The sequence below is a fragment of the Castor canadensis genome, chromosome 13 (genome assembly GCF_047511655.1).
Source record: "Castor canadensis chromosome 13, mCasCan1.hap1v2, whole genome shotgun sequence".
Taxonomy (NCBI): Eukaryota; Metazoa; Chordata; class Mammalia; order Rodentia; family Castoridae; genus Castor; species Castor canadensis.
Genome location: NC_133398.1, coordinates 67,079,459 through 67,101,856, shown reverse-complemented (window position 1 = coordinate 67,101,856; position 22,398 = coordinate 67,079,459). Strand labels below are relative to the sequence as shown.

Here is a 22,398-nt window from a genome sequence, read left to right as displayed (position 1 = left end):
GTACAAAGACCTGAAAGCTAGACTGGCTTGGTGTATTGGAGCAAGGAAAAGAAAGCAAGCTAGATGGAAGGTACTCGAAACAAGAGTGGAACCATGGTTCCAGATAAAATTTAGAGATGACCTGCCTCATTCTTGACTTTGGACTGCAAACACATAGAGAAAAGGGCCTTTGCCTTACTTGAATTTGCATCTCTAAGTACCTCGTCCCATTTCACAAATGTGGGTTAAATAAATGAATGAATGAACCATCTCCCAGGGACATACATGACACATTGGGGATTTTTCTGTCATTCTGCACAATCTTCACCATTTCTCAGCTCCCCTTTTCAATATCATGCTACCCTTTTTTTTTTAAACTTTTTTATTGTTGTTGTGCTGGGTGGAGGTACAATGGAGTATCTGCAAAAGTTCTTACATGTATCAAATATATCATACTTGAATTCACCCCCTCTGCTGCTCTCTTTTGTCCTCCCTTCCCCATTTCCTCAATTTAACAGGTATCAATCTACCTATTTTGTACAAAGGTAATACCCAGGCCTCTTAAATGCTAGAGAATGGTCTTAAACTTACTTTTACAACAGAGATAATGAATCTGTGCTAGGGTAGGTGTCCATGTGGTTTTACTGATCCCTCATGTGACCAACAGGAAAATTCATGTAGAAGGCAAGAACCACAAGTTTGGAGGACAAACTAGTAAATTCCAAAATGTAGCCCACAGTTGCTCAGACTCCTGTCTTGGTATTAGTTTATTTATACAGTACTTCAACTCAGCTGATAATGGACAGCCAAGAACGAACTTTAATATTAATGTCATCATTGTCATCACCACCATCACCAACTATCGCCTTCATCTTCATCATCTCTTTAAACACAAAGTAATATAAATGAACTTTTCCATAAACTTTATTATCATGATGGATGAGGAGAAAGAGGAAAAGGACACAGCCTTCTAGAAATACTTCCATTTCTACTCTACAAAATGTTTTCAGTTCTCCCAAAAATTGGTCTATCTATTTGCCTCCGTTTCTTCCTTGTAACAGACATGGTAGATAGGAAACAGTTTTTAAGCAATGGCTGAATGAATGCTTGGTTTCATTTCTTCCAAATAACCTCCAGTGATGATGAAGAGCTCACCACACTTGGTACTGACAGGCTTCAAGACCACCATAAATCCAGAAAGCCAAGTGTGAATAAATTGGACATGTGTGGGAAACACAAGCTCTCTGGGTTTAGACACACCAGTAAAAATTCCAAAGGGGCCTGATGCCAGGAAAATGCCTTATTTTGTCAGAAAGTACATCTCCCACACAGCAGCAGGTCTGGCATAGCTTGAGCCACATGTTAAAAACAAAGCAAAGTGACATGTGATATGGGCCTCACTGCCTGACGACAGAATTCACGAGCTGTCTTCACTCTAAGCTTTTCTGGAACAAACTGAATCCATATAGTCCAAGCCTGTTTGAAGGTTTTCTCTTATTATCATATTGTTTTCTGCAAAGTCCTTGAGTTTTAGGTAACTAAGATTTTTTTCTTATTAAAATTTAAATACTTATCCCCATATTATAAATAGTAATCTAATTTTAAGGAGCACTATATTTTTCAACCTATTCTGCATCCAGGTCAATATTTCAGATATAATAACTTTTTTTTTAACTTCTGGAAGCATGTAGATGGCCTCAAAAGAATATTTAAATCAACTGATAAACCAGGTAGTGGTACTTATCTTCATATTAATTGTGTGGACACAATGTATCTCCATTGGTAATTGCTGTAGTCTTAGCATATTGATTTTATGAAAGTCAGTTTTTTTTAAATGTTAGTCTATTACAAGTCCAATTTTCATCAGGTTGCCTATTCTGGAGTTTCCATGACACCTGTTCTAATCCTGGACAGTAAGAATAAAAAGAGCTATTTACATAGACTAGGAAGAGGAACCATGATGACAACAAAAAACTTCAAAAACAGTGCTTGTGGATGTACAGTATTTCCCTTCCCATGTTGGTTACTTGACTCTTTCTGTCTCAACTAATACCAACTATTATGATTTAGAAACAGGTACCTTACTTACTATATTAGTGTTCTGAGGCTGACTTAACAAAAGTATCACAAATAAATAGCTTTAAACAACAGAAATTTATTCTCTCAGAGGTCTGGAGGCTAGGAGGCCTAGACCAAAATGTTAGCTGGACCTGTTCTCTCTGAAGCCTCTAGAAGAAGATCTTTCTTGTCTCTTCCTGACTTCTAGTGGTTGCTGGCAATCCTTCACCTTCCTTTGTTTAGAGACACATCTCTCCAAGCTCTTCTTCTGATATCACTTGACTGTCTCCCTGTGTGTCTTCTGTACTCATGTGATATTCTTGTCCCTGTGTCTACATCCAAATTTGTCCCTTTTTATGAATATGTCACATCCTAATCCAGTATAACTTCATCTTTTAAGGTGATTACATTTACAAAAACTCTGTTTTCAAAATAAGTCACATTCTGAGATTTGGAGAGAACACTGTTAACCAAGTATGACCACTAAGACTGTATCTTTTCAATTGCCACCTTTTCCAAGGAGTCTGGAGAACATCTGCAGACAAAATAATTACTCAAGGAAAAATCAAAAGGAAGATGATAGAATTCAGTGAAAAGGTTGAACAGGAAATCTGTCAGCAGCTTAATCACTTTAGTTCTGAATTATTCTCACCTATGAGACCAATCACCAAAAGATCCAACCACACAAACACCTATCCAGTCACCTTTTGAAAAAAAATGTTCCTTTTAGATTGTCTTCAGATCCCTTTGTGTATACCCTCTACCCAATGCCTACATCATTTGCACGGGTCAGAAAGAAGCAGAAGTACCAACACTGCTGGGAATCATGTAGGAATTCCACACAAAAAAAGCATTACCTCAATCTGAGGAGGTAGACAGGAAGACATTTCTAAGACAAAGCAATCAGCCTCAAGTCATACAGAACAGCAAGGGTTTGAACACAGATATGCCTGGATCCAAAGTTGCTGCCTCATTCTGAACACACAAACACACACACACACACACACACACACACACACACACACACCCTTCAAATATGATCATTTTGTTTCACTGACTCTGTATCTGAAGCTCATCATTTTCTAAATCTGGAGTATTGGAGCTGAAAGATACCTTAGATATCATCTGATGTAACAATTTCATTTGACAAATAAACATACTGAAGGCCAGAAATGATGTTAGGATTTGTCCAATAATGAGTAGAATAGCTGGAGACAAAACTGGGAATAGAGCCTCAAACTCTTGGGTTCCTAGCCAGCTCAGCAATATCTAGTCTCTCCAGTGTTATTTCTACCCTGGTAGTAAGACTATACCTCATAGGCACGATGGAGAGGTGGCTTGGGGTATGGACACTAGACATAGACTGCATATATTCACATCTAGGCCTGTCACTTATATATGTGGGCCAGTCACTTAGTAGATTTTCTTCTGAACTATAAGATGGAGACAATAAAAGCATCACATAGTATCTAGTATCACATAAGACTGCTAAGAAAATTAAATGTGCTCAGAATAAATAGCAAATGCTCAGTACATGTGAACCGGCAGCAGTAGTTTAGGGGTGGTTATACTACTACTATTATTATTAATGCACAATATAAGGCTACAAATTAGTGACTTCAGTAGTTTTCCTCACCAGACATTTCTAACAGCCACACTGGTTGCAGATCCTCATTCAAAGATACAATGGTCTAGTGATTTCCTGGTCCTTCATAATAATTAACTTTAACGTTATTTCATAATCTACTTTACATCCATCTAATTGCTCTGTCTTCCTCTAAACACAAAATGAGAAAAACTCTACATTCTGGTTTTAATTTCCCTGAGTGTGTGAGTTCACATTTAACTGCCTTCTTCAAATGATGGTGGGTTGTTTAGCATCCTCAAAAGCCAAGAATGTAATTGCATCCTGACTCTGTGACAAATCCTTGTTCTTGTCTCTCTCATCTTATCTCTGTGAGTCTCAAGAAGGCAAATCCTGGGAAAATTATACAAACAGTCCCAAATATTTGAAATCGGTATTGTCCTCACATGCTTATGCCTCTCTGAAAGCTTAGAGCATTTCTCTTTCGGTTTTATTCTTTCATTAGCCCAAGGCTTGCTAATTAATTGGAATTTTCTAGGGCTTTTGTTGCTCTGACAAAGGCAAACAATACAAAGGTCATTCCTTCATGTTAAAGAGGGTTCCACCCACCCTCCAAAAAGTGCACTGAAACAGAGGGGATAAGAGGGAGGATTAAGTCGACTTTGAAAGGGTCAGATTTTGTGAGTTCCTGCTCCCTTCTCCCAATCCACAGCTGCCTTCATCTTCACCAAAACTGATTTATGAGAAGTGACATCTTAACCATGGTGTTTATCCCTCCAAAGGAGAGACTACTTATAGGGCATTATGTGTGATCTAAAATTAGATGGCAAAGAACATCCTATAAGCAGAGAACAAATAATGTTGGGAAGCAAAAGATACTGTACAAAGTGACAGGCTTATTTGAAAACAAAAATTTATGGATCAGGGAGGAAGGGAATAAAATCCAGATGAACACTTCCAAGCAAAGTGTAGCCCAGACTTAAAAGAAACAAAAAGATGCTTAATCTTGACAAAAATAGCACTGTTTAAACCAAAGATAGCAGAGCAGCTGGAAACTAATGGGAGTGAAGAAACATTAATTCCAAATTTTGTTCTCTGTTTCCTTTTCAAGGTACCACTGTAGTTTGGTGCACTGGGTTACTGGAACTTGCAGAAAGTGACACCAGCTGTGTTTCATCCACACTGTGAGAGGGTGTCTGGTACTCTGCCTTTGAGGATACAGAATAGAAGCTGGCAGGATCCTCAAACATGGCAAATAAGCCATTTCCAACATCATCTCTGCAGAGTTCCTTTTGATAGAAACATCTTGAATACAGGGAGGCAGATGTCATCCAACCTTTTTAAAACCACACTCTTTTCATAGAAAAAATTTTTTTCTAATTTATTTGCTTATTAGTAAATGCTTATAAAAATGTTTCTGGTATCCAGCTCTGCACATTCTGCATTGAGCTACATCTAGAGTTCCTTTATAGCAGAATCACAAAGGCCTCTAAAATATCTCTATCTCCAGGCTGATGCTTCAAGTCACTCACTCACCTGAGGGGCAACCTGGTCTTAGTAAGTGCAGTAGGAGCTGCCTGTGCACACATCCAGATGGAACTACATGTAGACAGATGGAAAACAGAGCCTGGAAGTGGGCCTAAAACTAGGTTCTGGGGATATCAGCAGTAGAGTCTTTCATGAAGTTGAGATTGTTCAGGAATCATGTGTATACAGTGGAACTCAGAATCTCCTATGTTTAAGCATGCAGGCAGAAAGAAATCTGCAAAAAAGAAAGAGAAAATACAGAGTGGTACTCACTTCAGCAGCATGTATACTAAAATTGGAATGATATAGAGAAGATTATCATGGCCCCTGCACAAGGAAGACACACAAATTTGTGAAGCATTCTATATTTTTACTGTGACTGCAGGAGAGTCCCTACACCTCCATCAAAGAGAGGGAACGCCAGCCCCTTATTAAGGAGAGAAAAGAGGTAATCTGTATCACAAGAATCCTGCAAGGGGTAACATTTCTAGCATACCCCTCTGAGGAAGACTGCTGAAGCTTCAGGAGAAAAAAACTCAAAACCCCAACTACAGGGGCAAAGGGGATTAAAACCCTAACCAAAAACAACCCTAGCCACATAAATCTCAATGCAGAATGGAACAGCAAGACAACTGTTCTCCCTCAAAAGTCAATTACACCACTAGGTAAGCACAGCGTAAAAGCTATCAAATAATGAATTCCAAAAAACAACAGTGAAAGTGATAAATGACCTCAAAGAAGAAACACAAAAGCTAGCACTTGACCTCAAAGAAGATGTGAATAAACAATTAATGAGCTCAAAAAGAATACAAACAAACAGATGAATGAAATTAAGAAGACTATCTAGAATATGAAAGAGGAAATCAATAAATATATGGAAACCCTGAAAAGAAATCAATCCAAAATAAGCAACTCAATATCCCAAATAAAAATCTCAGTTGAAAGCTTGATGAAGAGTGAAGAAAGTTGAAAATAGAGTATCAGGAATAGAAGACAAAGTAGAGGAATTAGACCAAACACTAAAAGATCATGAAAGAATGCTAAGAAAACATGAATAGAACATGCAAGATATCTGGGACATCATGAAAATATCATGGATGTAAAAGAAAGAGAGGAGATACAAACTAAAGTCACCGATAACCTATTCAATAGAAGAAAAGCTGAAAACTTCCCTAACCTTGAGAAAGAAAGAGTCACCTAGGTGCAGGAAGCTTACAGAACACCAAACTGTCAGGACCAGAAAAGAAACACCCCCAGACACATCATAATCAAAACACTCAGCACACAGAACAAAGACAGAATTCTGAAAGCATCAAAAGAAAACAGACAAGTCATATATAAGGAACTCCCATTAGAATAACAGAGATTTCTCAACTCAAACTCTAAACACAAGAAGGTCATAGAAAGACATAATTCAGGCCCTAAAAGAAAGCAACTGTCAACTTAGACTAGTTTACCCAGCAAAACTATCCTCTCTAATTGAAGAAGAAATTAAAACCTTCCACAACAAGGAAAAACTAAAGGAATTTGTGACTACCAAGCCAGCATTACAGAAGATACTTAAAGGACTTTTACATATAGAAGAATAAACTAGCCTGAAACAGGAAGACTCAAGAAAGAATAAACCCTTTTGAGCAAGCAGACCAGTAAACAAGGAATAGGTAAAACTAAACAGCAGGGGAATAAAAATGGCTGGAAACAACAGGTACCTCTCAATATTAACACTGAATATAAATGGCCTCAATGCCCCAATCAAAAGACATAGTTAACTGGGTTAAAAAATAAGACCCAACCATATGGTGCTTACAAGAGACTCATCTCACAGAAAAAAATAAATACTGGCTTAGAGTCAAAGAGTGGAAAAAAGTTTTCCAAGCAAATGGACCCCATAAACAGGCAATTCAGACTAATCAGAAGAGACAATTAAGGTCACTTCATATTAATTAAAGGAACAATTCATCAAGACAAAATATCTCAATCCTTAACATATATGCACCAAACACAGGGGCACCAATTTACATTAAAAAAAAAAAACCTAATGACCTAAGAACACAGACAGATCCTAACTCAGGGATAGTGGGAGACCTAAATATCCCACTGCTACAAATAGATAGGTCATCCAGGCAAAAGTTCAACAAAGAAATGACAGAGCTATTCTACACATTAGATCAAATAGACATGGTTGATCTCTATAGAGTATTTCACCCAACAACCAGGCAAAACACATTCTTTTCTGCAGATCATGGAAATAGATCATATTTTAGGACACAAAGCAAGTCTCAACAAATTCAAGAAAATAATAAAAAAAAACCCTGCATCATATCAGATGCAGAAACAAAGACCTCAACAACAAAATGAAACTAGACCTCAATAACAAAGAAACCACAGAAAATATTCAAACACATGGAGACTGAAAAACACACTGCTGAAAAAACAATGGGTGATTGAAGAAACAGAGGAAGAAAAAAAAAGTTCCTACAATGAAAATGAAAATACAACCTATCAGAATCTGTGGGACACAGCAAAAGCCATGCTAAGGCGGAAAGTTTGTAACTATAAGTGCCTATGAGTGCCTATGTCAAAACAAAAAACAAAAAAACAGAGACCTCTCAGAGGAACAACCTAATGATGCATCTTAAGCTCCTAGAAATACGAGAACAAACCAAACCCAAAAACAGCAGAGAGAAATAATAAAGATCAGGGCTAAGAATCAATGGAACATTGAAAAAATTAACAAGATTGACAAACTCTTAGCCTATATGACAAAACAGAGTGGGGAAAAGACCCAAATTAATAAAATCAGAACTGAAAAAAGGGACATAATCACAAATACTAATGAAATCCAGAGAATCATTACAGAGTACTTTGAAAACTTATATTCAAGTAAACTGGAAAATCTAGATGAAATGGATAAATTCATAGATGCATATAACCAACCAAAATTGAACCAAGAAGATATTAAACACCTAAATAGTCCTATTACACGCAGTGAAATAGAAGCAGTAATAAAGAGTCTCTCCTACAAAGAAGAGCCCAGGACTTGTTAGATTCACAGACAAATTTTACCATACCTTTAAAGAAGAGCTCATGTCAATACTCCTCAAACTTTTCCAGGAAACAGAAAGGGAAAGAACACTACCAAAATCATTCTACGAAGCCAGCATCACTCCAAAACCCAATAAAGACATAACCAGAAAAGAGAATTCTAGACCAAAATCTTTAATGAATATAGATGCAAAGATTCTCAACAAAATACTGGCAAACAGAATTCAACAACATAGCAAAAAGATCATACACCCATGATCAAGTCAATTTCATTTCAGGGATGCAAGGATGGTTCAACATACATAAATCCATAAGTGTAATACAGCATATAAACAGAAGCAAGGACAAAACCACAATATCCTCTCAATAGATGCAGAAAAGGTCTTTGACAAAATCCAACACCCTTTCATAATAAAAGCTCTGAAGACACCAGGAATAGAAGGAATGTTCCTCAACATAATAAAGACTATATACCACAACCTAGAGCCAACATCATACTAAATGGATAACAACTGAAATCATTCCCATTAAAGTCAGGAACAAGACAGGGCTCTCTGCTTTCTCCACTCTTATTCAATATAGTTTTGGAATTCCTAGCCAGAGCAGTAAGACAAGAGCAAGAAATAAAAGGGATCCAAATAGGGAAGGAAGAAGTCAAACTGTCTCTGTTTGTAGATGACATGACCCCATACCTAAAAGACCCCAAAAACTCTACTGAAAATCTATTAGAAATCAGAAGATGGAAAGACCATCCATGCTTGTGGATTGGTAGAATCAACATTGTGAAAATGGCCACACTACCAAAAGCAATCTACATGTTCAATGCAATCCTTATCAAAATTCCAATGACATTCTGCACAGAAATAGAAAAAGCAATAGTGAAATACATATGGAAACACAAAAGACCTTGAATAGCTAAAGCAATTCTGAGAAAAAAGTCCAATGCTGGAGGCATCAGAATACCTGACTTCAAACTGTACTACAGAGCCATAACAAAAAAAACCAGCATGGTATCAGCACAAAAACAGACATGAATACCAATGGCTCAGAATAGAAGATCCAGACATAAACCCTACAGCAAACTGATCTTTGACAAAGGAGCCTAAAATACATGGTGGAGAAAAGACAGCCTCTTCAACAAAGGCTGCTGGGAAAACTAGATATCCACATGTAAGAAGACTGAAACTAGACCCCTGTCTTTCACCCCGTACCAAAATCAACTCAAAGTGGATCAAAGAACTTAATATAAGGCCTGAAACTTTGAAACAACTCCAGGAAGCAGTAGAAAATACACTGGAACACATATGTTTAGGGAAAGACTTCCTAAGCAGAACTCAAAAGGCTCAGCATCTAAGAGAAACAGTGAACAAATGAGACTGCATTAAATTAAAGAGCCTCTGCACAGTAAAGAAAACAGTCACCAGACTCAAGAGACAGCCCACAGAATGGGAGAAAATCTTTGCCAGCTACTCATCCAATAAGGGACCAATATCTAGAATCTACAGGGTACTCAAAAAACTCATCCCCAAAGAATCAACACCCCAATAAAGAAATGGGCACATGAATTAAACAGGGAATTCTCAAAGGAAGAGGTACAAATGACCAGTAAATACATGAAGAAGTGTTCAACTTCCCTGGTTATAAAAGAGATGCAAATCAAAACAACACTTGGATTTCACCTCACCCCAGTTAGAATGGCCACAATCAAGGGTAATAACAACAACAAATGTTGGCATGGATGTGGTGAAACAGGAACCCTTATACACTGCTGGTGGAAATGCAAATTAGTACAACCACTATAGAAAGCAGTATGGAGATTCTTCAAAAAACTAGAGATAGAACTGCCATATGATCCAGTGATACCAACCCTGGGAGTCTACCCAAAGGAACATCAAGACAGGACACGATAGAGACACATGTACACTGATGTTCATTGCAGCACTATTTACAATAGCCAAACCTTGGAAACAACCCAGGTGTTCTACAACTGACAAATGGATCAAGAAATTGTGGTATATCTACACAATGGAATATTACTCAGCCACAGGGAATAATGACATGTGGCTTGAAGGTGAATGGATGCAATGGAAGGACATCATGTTAAGTGAAGTTAGCCAGTATCAGAAATACAAAAGCTGCATGTTTCCTTTCATACATGGAAGATAGATCCAAAGATAAATATATACAAAAAAACAAGCATGGTCATATACAAACTCAGTATAGAGTAGTTCCATGGAACTACTCTATGGAACTCAGAGAAAGAGAGGAAGGAAAAGAAAACAATAGAGCATCAGTAATATCACATAACATAAGATGTGAAGGTAGAGGATATAAGAATGTGTATTGAAAGCTTTTGAAAAATGAGGGGGTGGGAGGTAAAGGGGTAATGAAGAGTAATGGAAGGGGTTGAACAGACCAAAGTAAAGTACATCTACATACTTTACTTGAGACACCCCTTTGAACATCAACTTAAATATTAATAATGAAAACCAGGACAGTAAAACAGGTACAGTGTGTGTGGGGGGTGGAGGGGGACTAATAGGAGGGGGGAGGGCGAAAGAAGGAGATTAAGGTAACAGTATATGGCAGACAGACTTCATATATCTACATGAAACAGAACTAAGAAACCTCTTGCAATTGCTTTAAGTGGGGTGGGAAGAGGATTGAGGGGGAGAGACGATGGGGGCAACGTAAATAACTTACAGTGTAAGACTAATCAAAATTGTCACTACAAACTCCCCCCTGTATAATGAATATATGCTAAGAAAAATTTATTAAAAAAAAGGAAAGTGCAGGATGAGGTGGGTGAGGGGAATGCACAATGTTTAAAGGCACAGACACTGGAGTGAGACTGCTTGGCGTCAACTCTAGAAACACTGTTTGGAAACTCAGGCAAAGCATAGAACTTCTCTAAACCTCAATTTTCCCTCTGGAATATGAGGTAAGACAATAGTTGTTTCAATGGAAGGGTACTTGTTTGGATCCTAAATGTTCCCTAAAGGCCCATGTGTTGAAGGCCTGGTTTCTAATCTGTGGAGACATTAGGAGGCAGTGGAACCTTCAATAGATAGGGCCTACTGGAAGGAAGTTAGGTCACTGGAGGCATGCCCTTAAAGGGCACTGTAGGACACTAGTCCCCCCTCTGTCTCTCTTTTACTCCCAGTCATGAAGTAAGGGTTTCCACTGCCTCATACTCCCAATATAGTGTACTGTCTCACCACAGACCCAAAGGCAATGGAGCCAATTAGCCAAAAACTGCAATCTCCAAAACTAAAAGCCAAAATAAACCTTTCTTTTTGTAAGTGTATTATCTCAGACATTTTGTTACAGTAACAGAAAGCTGACTAACATACAAGGTGTCTTGCTCATATGAAGCATTCAAAAACTGTTTGCTATGATTAATACATTTATTAAGAAACAGTAAGATTAGAAGACATATACAGGATTAAGGTGAGCAGGAGAGCTTCAGATCCTTCCTGGAATTTCTCTGAAGGGTAGAAAGGAAAGCTTCAGTCCAGGAGACATTGGAGAGAACCCCACAAAGGCAAAAGAGATCACAGGATAAAGACAAAAAATGTTCTCTACCATAAAAAGAGGCCATCATGTTTGGTCACCTAAGAGGTAATGAATACACTACTTAGATAGAATGACCTGTAAAAATAACCACATTTACAGCAATGGCAGAGTGAAGGAGAGCTCCCCTGGGATCTGAGTCCAAGTTCCAGTCTGACTGCTAACCAGGTGCACGTCCTTGAAAGGTTGCCTCTCCGAGAACTTCAGTTTTGTAGGTTCACAAATGGCTATAATACCCCTTACCATTTATTACATTTAATAATTTAGTACTTACCATTTATTACATTTGGTATTCTACAATTTAACTTAAAGACTGTGGCTACAAGCTAAAGCAATCTTGAAGAAGATATTAGGGAACAGAAAGCCTTGAACATGATGGGTTCTTAGAATGAAACAGAGAACTTAAGATTTCCCTTTAGTTTAACTAAGGAGATAAAATGTAACTACAGCTACACCTTCCCTCTTCTCTTTTCTTTCCCATTTGCCCCAAAACAAGAGATTAGGAACATGATTTAAAAAAAAAAACTGAATCAAGGCTTTGAAAATCAAAGCCATGTCCTACTCACCAGACACTCCAACATAGCTGTGAGCACTGGGGCACAGGGAAGGTGATTATAAGAAAGATAAGCACACACATAACATTGACTCAAGAGGAGAATAAGAGTTAAGATCAGTTAATGTTGAATCAGAAAGAATAAAGATCACAACTAACTAATCCCAAACCCTCACTGTGTACTTGATAGAAATGACTCCCAGAGAGGCAAAGCAAGTAGCAAACAGTTACTGACAAAACTGTTTAGTCCAATACAGATTCCATAAAATTATGCATCTAATTGGTTAAATTCCAAATTATGACAATTTCTGATAAGAGATTTTGTGGGGGAGAAGATGGAAATAATCAACTAATATCACTAAGTTCTTGGCAAATGTTTGGATTTCCCCAGTTTTCATGGAAGGCTTGGAAGATAAACAAGAAATGGAAATAAATACATTAAGCTGCCACTATGTGCCAGACATTCTAAGTGGTTCCACATAAGTTCGCACATAAGTCTTCCACTTTATAAGTCTATCATATCTAGACTACCTTAGGACAGGGGCAGAGTTTTATTCATCAGTGAATTCTCAGTGGCCTGGTAGAGTGCTGGTACACAGTTGGTGCCCAATATACATTTATTGAATGAAAGTATGACATCCCTGGTGCATAAAGTGAGGATCAGAGAGATAATGTAATTTATTCAGGGTAGTCATGCCACTGATAAAAATGAGAGCCTTGGGATTTGAATTTGGTATTGTCTGATGTCATACCTCATTCATGTTCCTTTCATTGCTGAACTGCCTTTTATTTATTTTCTCTAATGCTAACAAAAATTCTTATTTTCTAACACACAGACTAGCTGGTTTATATCATACCTATTTCCTTAAGTGGTTCCTCTTTCAAAGGACTTTTTTCAAGATGCCATTTTTGGTCTGGTAACTCCTTTCCACTGTCCAAACCTCATCAGAACCTCGAAGGGTGCAGATGAGGACACACTAAGGGGCTGGCAGCCAGGGACAGAGAATCATGGGGGGAGCACATTGGCCTTGAGTTCTAGTTGGAGGGCTGTTCCTACCTAGTAGAGATAACATAATTTCCCTGGTTAAATGCAATCATTCCTTACCTTCTTGACCTCAAAAATGTTTACCATAGAACTTAGAAAGTCACATTAATTGTTCTCTCTCTCTTCTATTCTCCTCCTTCTTTTCCTCCTCCTCTCTTCTTTTTATTCTCCCCACCTCATCCCCCCATATATACATACTTGCCAAAGCTTCAAACTAGCTCTCTATTATAAATGACTCTCTAAAGCATATCCAAAAATAAAGGATTTTTTTCCTAATTTTATGTATAAGAAAGACAGTTATGTCTTTCAGATATTTCTGACTTGAGGCTGTTAACTGGACTCTATTTGTTCCAACCAAGAGAGCCCAAAGAAATGAATAATGATCCAAAACAGACTACACTTGAATGGTTCTGTATATTGTATGCAAAGAAATGTTCCCACAACAAAGTCACTAAATGAATGTCACTATGCCTGAATAGAGGAATAAAATTGAATTGTGATAAAAGCAAGTTGTTTAAAGGAACTTTAGTTGATGTCTACCAAATTATCCGAACAGTATGTGCTGAACAAAGGCTCTGATACTCATATTATTAAGTAATAGAAACATTTTGAGAAATAAGCCAACATTTCTACTTTAAAAAAGATTTATGTATCATTTTCTGGTTTTATGAGTGTTGTAATTGTCCTCTAAACCTTTGAACAATGTCAAATTCTTTTTCCAGCTGAACATTCTGCAGTATTATGCTCTCTTTAATGCTGGAGGCCACATTGGGATGCCTATGGCAAATTAAGCAAGGAATTGTATGGAAGGAGCCATAAGCTTTGCTACCTGGTTAGACTTAATCATTAAAATGTCAACTTATTTAATCTGAATTATCTATTAGATAACCAGAAATTCAGTTATATAAATTTTAACAGAAGTGTAGGAATGTATACTATTTAATTTGCAAGTCTCACACAGTATTTTGAACCCCCCCAACCTCCTGTGGGGTCAACGTTCATCACTACCGTCTTCAATAGGAAGGTGAGAGAGCTTGTTGTCCTGACTCTACATTTCAGGAGTTTCCAACCCTACCTAATTTGTGGACAAGTTTTCTGCCGCTGTCCGATATTGTCAACCAGTTCTCTGGATTTTAGTCTCATAAACGAAACCTGTACTGCTTGCAGACATAAGAAAGCATGAAGAATGAAATCAAGATTTCTATTTTGTGTTCATTGACCTTAAAAAAAAAGTAACATCATTATTTAGCCCCAGATCCTGGGAGTTCCTAAACAGCTTTGAAAGCCCTGAGTTTACTGAAGCTTTCAGATAACACTGTGGTGTTGTCAGACATGTGGTCTAAAGATGTTGTTTTAGCTTAGCAAGGCAGAAAGAATATGAGAGAATGAGTTTAAGATATAGATGCTAGTCTCATGCTTCTACTTATGTGCTGTGTGACTTTAAATATTGTGCATGTGAAATCACTAGGGTCTGTAAATCAGTTAACTTTATGCATCAACGTTAAGTTCTTAATTTTTATAATTGTGGTTATGTTAGAAAATATTCTTGTTTTTAGAAACCACACACTAAAGTACTTAGAGTTTGTAAAGAAGTATCATGTCTGCAACTAACTCCAAAATGTTCAGTAAAAATAAAAAGAATGATGAAACAAGTATGGTAAAAAACTTAATATTTGGAAAATATAACAGAATTCCATATGCTGTTCATGCAACTTTTCTATAAAGTCTGAAATACATAAAAACAAAGACAAATAAATCATAAGCATATAATTAAATATGCATTTAATACCACTCTAAATATTCTTGGACAAGTATCCCCAAATGCAAAACGAGGGAGGGTTAAAACGGAGGGATTTGAACTGGACTCAGTGGCTCATAATTGTAATCCTAGCTACTAAGGAGACAGATTGAGATTCTTTTAGTTCTAGACTAGCCAGAGCAAAAAGTTAGTGAGACCCCCATCTCAAAAGATAGCTGGATGTGGTGGCATGCACCATCATCTCAGCTATTCAGGAAGCATAAATAGGAGGATCCCAGTACAGGCTGGCCCAGGCATAAATGTGAAACACTGTTTGAAAAATAACTGGGCTGGGGGTATTGCTGAAGTGGCAGAGCACCTGCCTAACAAGTTTAAGCCCCAGTACTGCAAAAAGTGTGTGTGCAGGGCAGGGGGGTGGATTTAAAGACATACCTAGCCAAACTGCCTCCTATTCTTTGATACTTAGTGATTCATTTATATAGTAATTTTCCTATAACATATGGGGAAAACAATAACAGTAGTAGACATGAATGAGTGAAACTGATTGAGGAAACTTTTCTAGAAAAGAGGAGTTTCTAGTGAGCTCTGAAGGCATGAAGGCATGAATTAACATTAAGGGAGAATTTGTGGAAAGGCCAGTCTTTTGGTCAGAAGTATGGAAGTAGGCCTCACACAGTCTTCTGCAAGGAAGACCAAGAAAATTTGTTTGACTAGGATGAGTGAAGCTGGACTGGGCAATAGTTCTCCATGGTCTTGATCAATGTTCCAAAACCACATGTGAGTCTGCAACTCAGGCATGAGGGCTGGTGTAAGAATACCCTCTCTGCCTTTTGGGAAAGCTGTAATGCAATGTAACATGTAGAGTGTATTAAAGGAGCCAATCTTGGTCTCTGAGCACATACCCAACATAACATCCCAGAGATCAAGCACTGTATTTAGTCTACACATTGTCTTGACCTCTCATTGCTCTTCAGTACACCAAATTAGGACTAAAATGTAGAGTGAAACTCCATTTTGCAAAGTCTTCAGAAGGCTTTCCATAGTCTCTCTGATTTTCTGTATGTTCAAGGTGTATGTTTTATTAGTAAATACTTAAATCCACTTAAGAGGGAGCATTCAAAAGACTTTCATCATAAATACTGAGTAAAAATTCTTCATGAACTTCTCATAAATTCTCATTGTTGAGGATTATACCCAGAGTCAGGGGACACAATGAAGTAAAGAAAAAATTATTTGGTCAAATAGCAATTAGTTAATGAAGAAATCATACCTAGAAATGTGCTTATGATACTTAGCACACACAGATGATACAAAGAATGTCATATGAGAGTGATCAAGCTTCTATTTAAGGATGAGATTTATCACCACCCAAGTATACAGTGAATGTGATTTTATTGATATCACCTGCAAGTTACATTTAGAACACCAGACATTCATTCCTGAAATACTATTGCTTTCCATCATGAAAGGGCTATTTATTACAATTCAATCCTGCAGGGATAGACATGACAATAAACATATATATGTAAGTATAATATTCACCATAACAGTATGAAGATAAAAGGGTTCTTTTTATTCACTAACATAGTCTAGGGAATAGCTTAAGCCCTAAAAAATGAAATGTGTTGTGCCCAAGCCTAGTAATAAGATTCTATAGATGCTGCTTAGAGAGAGATTAGATTAAAATTTAACCTATCACATTCTGTTCTCCAACTTAAAAGAAATGTTAAATTCTATCTTTGAGCTTCCGTGTTTAGTGTTAAAAAAAGAAAGAAAGAAACACAGATGGATTAAACCTCATTCATTTAATTTGAAAATCAGATGCAGACTTCAAATTTTGAAATAAGGAAAGATTCTTGCTGGTAGATTTCTTTAAAGAAATTATCTTTAGCTGCCTAGGGCGGGGGGACTGCTTACATCACTCAGTGTAACCTTTAATAAATTGATAAGTTATCACATGATATAAAAATTTATGGCAAAAACAATCAAACGATTGAACTCTAACATGCTGGAATTCTCTTCCTTTTAACATAGTTTAAGTTTAAAACTTGGCTCAGAGTGGTTAGACGTTGCAGGGTTACAATGAGTATAATTTGGAATTACCATACTATACACAGAACAAAAACTAAAATATCAATTAGCTGAAATATTAAATGACTGAAAAATCTAGCTCCAAAGGCATAACTTTTTTTCTGAGGGTAAATTCATTATTGAGTTGCCTAAATCCAAACTATAGGTACATCTAGTTGTTTGTCTTTGTACCATTTATTCCAACATAACTGCTTTTACAAAATATGTCCTAATGACATGGAACAACAGAATTCCTCCTCCTGGGACTCTCAGATGACCACAACTTCAGTTCCTCTTCTTCGAGCTGTTCCTGGTCACATGTCCATGGCCTGGTCAATGTACTGAGGAACCTGTTCATCATCCTGACCTTCAGCTCTGACATCTACCTCCATATCCAGGTGCTTCATCCTCACCAGGCCGTGCTTAGCTCACACCACCTTCAGCACCGCTACAATCCCCCAAATGCAAATCCATTGAGGAATAGATTTTTAAAGTTATTTAAAGGGAAACCAACAACCCACTGTGGAAAATGGCAGAATGCCTTTGTATCTTGTTTATATTTGAGCTAATAATGGCCAGAAAGGTTTCTGTCATAGTTCTTTTTCTCAGTTCTAACAATGAACAAATTTGCAGAGCATTTCTTTCTTCATAAAATGCCTGTTCTATATCAGGTATCCTGTATTTGAGGGTATGCGAAAACTCAAGTTTAGCTCTGCCTCCAAATGCCAGGATCAGAGAAAAAAAATATGTGCCCCCAAATTGAATCACATTCAAGCTGAAATAAATCCACATGAATGCATATTTTCTTATTTACTTGGAAAGCCATGTATTTGCATCTGTCTTTCTTACTGTCAGTGAGGTGTTTTGTTTTTTTTTTCCTGAGTAGTGGCTCAGCTCTGGTCCTCAATATATGCAGCCCCTTAGCTATTATGTTTCTTAAGGCAAACTGGGCACTGACATAGGCATAGCATTGTCCACTGCACCCAGGTCACTGAGAGACCCTACTGAATAAGTGGCACACTGAAAGCAATTTCTCTTCATGTTACACAGAATGTGAAGCTAGAATCTGGACTTCTAAACATCTGAGAGTAACCCAAACCATGATGTACAGAACATTTAAAGTCCTCTTTTGCATAATATAAGAGTATTTAGTGTTTTCCAAATAATAACCATGAGCAGAATTTTCTGGACTTGGATTTGATAGCAAACACAATATAAATGTTTTGGGAATGAAAAAATATTAAATGAGGATGGATCATCTGAAGTAAATTATGGTATGAAAGGCTTTTTGTGTATTCTTTACAGAAAAGGGTGAGGGAAGTCTATAACAAACCAAAAATGATACAAAAATCCCTACGAAACAAGTTCAAGCTATGTGCTACTTATCCTGTATCACTGTCAGAAAGACTGCAAGCTCTTTGCAAGCAAGGGCCATCTTAATCAGGGGCCATACAAATGTTCCCAAAGCCAGACAACAGACTCAGTGTAAGCTCCATCTAAAAACACCACGTGATCATGGAGGAAAGCAGGCCAGATGGCTGACTGCTCTTTCAGTTTTCCAGGAAAGGTTAAAAGTCTGACGTTGTGTATGAAATTCTCTCACTTCTAAATGTTACCTTGTACTTTTTAACCCTGTGTGGATTTAACAAAACACAGCTGTGTGCCTCATTCCACTCTTAGACAATCCCTTTGTAGCTTTGCATCTCCGTTTTTCTATGCATCAAGAACTCTTTGCTTATTTTTAAACTTAGCTTCAAGTCTGACAAAAGGTAGGAGGTGGCAGTGCCACACCAATATCATTGAAGAAATTTATCAAGACACGAACTCAAATGGGAAAAACAAACAGAGCTTTTATGTGTCTAAGTTATAGTAAAGACTCATCTTAAGTCTTTAATACCCTCAATCTCAGCAATTATGCACAAACTTCAGTTGGCAACTCGTTTCTTCCTATTGTCCACTCTTATTCTCACCCCCTAATTTACCCTCAACTTTTCGTATTTATTAATCATGTAATATATTCCTCTTTTTCTTTCTGTAAATAGCTTCAAACTCTTCTTGGAAAGAGGCGGGACGTAAGTAAATGTTAACAAAAAAAGTCTTTCACATGTGCATGATATTCTAATTACAGGCAAGTGTATTACTATATTTAGGAGTATATATTATTGTTTATTCATTTATTTATATGTGCATACATTGTTGGGGCCATATCTCTCCTCTGCCCCTCACCCCCTCCCTTTCCCTCTACCCCCCTCGCTTCCAGGCAGAACCTGTTCTGCCCTCTTCTCCAATTTTGTTAAAGAGAAGACATAAGCGATGATAAGAAAGACAGCATTTTTGCTAGTTTGAGATAAGGATAGCTACACAGAGATATTTCTAGCATTGCTTCCATGCACATGTGTATTACAACCCAAATTGGTTCATCTCTACCAGACTGCTTCACTATTTCCCGGTCACCTTCCCATAGTGGCCTCTGTCAGTTTAAGATTACTTTATTCACTCCTTTACAGTGGGCACATCAACACTTTCAAGTTTTGGGTTTCCTACCTTTCTCTATTCCTCCTGTATATGTTCTTCTCTTAGTGTATGACCTATGCCCAATAATATTACTGCGTTTGTTTTAGGTCTAAAGTCCGCATATGAGAAAGAGCATATGATTTTTGGTCTTCTGAGCCTGGCTGACTTCACTTAAGATGATGTTCCCAGTTCCATCCATTTACTTGTGAATGACAGAATTTCATTCTTCTTTGTGACTGAGTAAAATTCTATTGTGTATAGATACCACATTTTCTTAACCCGTTCATTGGTAGTGGGGCATCTTGGCTGTTTCCTTAACTTGGCTATTGTGAATAGTGCTGCAAGAAACATGGGTGTGAAGGTGCCTTTAGAATAACCTGAGTCACATTCCTTTGAGTATATCCCTAGGAGTGGTATTACTGGATCATATGGTAGATCTATGTTTGGTTTTTTAAGAAGCCTCCATATTGTTTTCCAAAGTGGTTGTACTAGCTTACATTCCCACCAGGAGTGTATGAAGGTTCCTTTTTCCCTGCATCCTCGCCAACATTTGTTGGTGGTGGTGTTTTTGATGCTATTCTAACAGAAGTGAGGTGGACTCTTAGCGTGCTTTTGGTTTGCATTTCCTTTATGGCCAGGGATGGTAAGCAATTTTTTCATGTGTTTTTTGGCCATTAGGATTTCTTCCTTTGAAAAAGTTCTGTTTAGTTCAGTTGCCCATTTCTTTATTAGGAGCTATATATTTTTAACATGAGAAAATGATCCCTAAAAGGTTAGACTTTTCTTGAAGCAATAAGCATTATTGAAAAGTTCTATATTACCACTAGAAAATTCTAGAGGATCCTTTCTTCAAATGTTTTGTTCTAGGACTTATAGCAAAAGAAGACATGGGTTCTAGTTTGTGTGCTAAATTAAAACACACACAAACATGAGCATTACCATGGAGAAAAAAATAACTTAAATATTCCTATAAATAAAAAAATGAAAAAGCACTTAGATTTCCACACTTTGATCTTAGTTTTAACTCTCATGTTTCAATATATTTAGACCTCTAAAGGAAGCTCTACATAACAGGCAAAAACATCCCTTTAAAAGAAAAATCAATTAAAATAACAGTTTGCTCCCACATAAATGTAACTATAACTATGCAAAAGACAACACGATGATATGAATTTCTTTGTATTATAGTAAGCTGCACTTAAATCCTAGTTATCACAACAACATAACCTATGAACCTCTACTCAGAAATATTATTTAGACATGCCAAGGAAAATATACAAAGAGATATTTTTCAATTCTCTGATTTTAAAAAAGTTCCAAACTGGACCCAGTGGTTTATGCTTATAATCCCAACTACTAAGAAGGCAGAGATTGGGAGAATCATGGTCTGAGGATAGCCAGAGCAAAAAGTTAACAAGACCCCGTCTCAATAAATAATGTGGTCATTGTGGTGCATACTTGCCTTCCCAGCTACTTAGGAGGTCCAAGAAGGAGAATTGCCATCTGAGGTCAGCCTGTGCAAAAAATGCAAGACCCTTTTGATAAAACAACCTAAAAGCAAAAAAGGGATGTAGGTGTAGCTCAAGTGGTAGAATACCTGTCTAGCAAGTGCAAGGCCCTGAGTTCAAACCCCAGCACCACCAAAAAATAATAATAACAATAATATTAAAGTTTCGATTCCAATGACAATGGTGGCATACAAAAGATAAACAAATTTTTTCCACTTAGAATGTTTAAATCATAAAAGACATAGAATACAAATACCTTCTCTTTTAAAACAATATTTTAGTGAGGCTCATGAAAGGAAAAAGAGAAATAAGTTATACAAAAATGATTAGTGTGTAAGTGTGTGTGTATATACATACATAATATATATAAAACATCAATTATCTGACATTTTTATAAATGTACAACTACTTTGCTTTTTATCACATATGATAAACAAGCAGATGTCAAGTCTAAAAACTGTGAATTAACCTCCCTCTTTAATTAATTGTTCCTTTGGAAATACTGACTTTTAAATCCGTTGCTGCTCTTTCTTCATCCTAGAGACACATGTGTGCCAATGTCGCATCCAGGTTCCCAACTATGTTCTAGGAGGCAGTACACAATAATTACATTTCTAATTATGTAATGACTTATTTGCATTTTATTTACATATTGGCATCTGACCTTGTTTAGTCTGAGGTGTTTCCAACATGACCCATCAGGCCTGCAAGAATCTAGAGCTGACTATCTTCATAGCAAGTATAACCAAGGACAATTGGAGTAATGATGTGACTCAGGAGTCAAGGGGACAGAGGAAGGGCTTCAGACTGTACTGAATTCACAGTGACACTCTTCTCCGAGTACACAATCTTCTGAGTTCAGCATTCTTTTCTTTTCAAGAGCAAACAGTTTATACAGAAGGTGTCATTCAAGGCCTTTCTTTGTGGTCTCACTGTATTCAAATTCTCCCTTGTTAACTGGATCCGAGAATCTGTCCATTAGAACCCTATATTCTTAGCTCAAAATTACCTTATTAAAAGCAAATGCATCAAAGAAAGATGCTATAGTTTGGATCTTGAGTGTTCCTCAAAGGCCTGTATGTTAATGTCTTAGTCTCCAGTTTGTTTGTTTTTGGCAGTGCTGGGGTTTGAACTCAAGGTCTCATGTTTGCTAGGCAGGCACTCTACCACTTGAGCCCTTCC

The 22,398-nt window shown here is 37.2% G+C and overlaps 1 protein-coding gene and 1 non-coding gene across 8 annotated transcripts in view; one reads left to right on the top strand and one right to left on the bottom strand.

Annotated features, from left to right (window-relative positions):
- The window catches only part of Glis3 (GLIS family zinc finger 3), a 443,820-nt gene that overhangs the window by 327,305 nt on the left and 94,117 nt on the right, over positions 1-22,398 (bottom strand). The gene's annotated exons all lie outside the window — the stretch shown is intronic.
- Positions 5,415-5,521, top strand: LOC141415894 (U6 spliceosomal RNA). Its single transcript, XR_012440845.1, has one exon. It is a non-coding gene; the product is annotated as a U6 spliceosomal RNA (small nuclear RNA).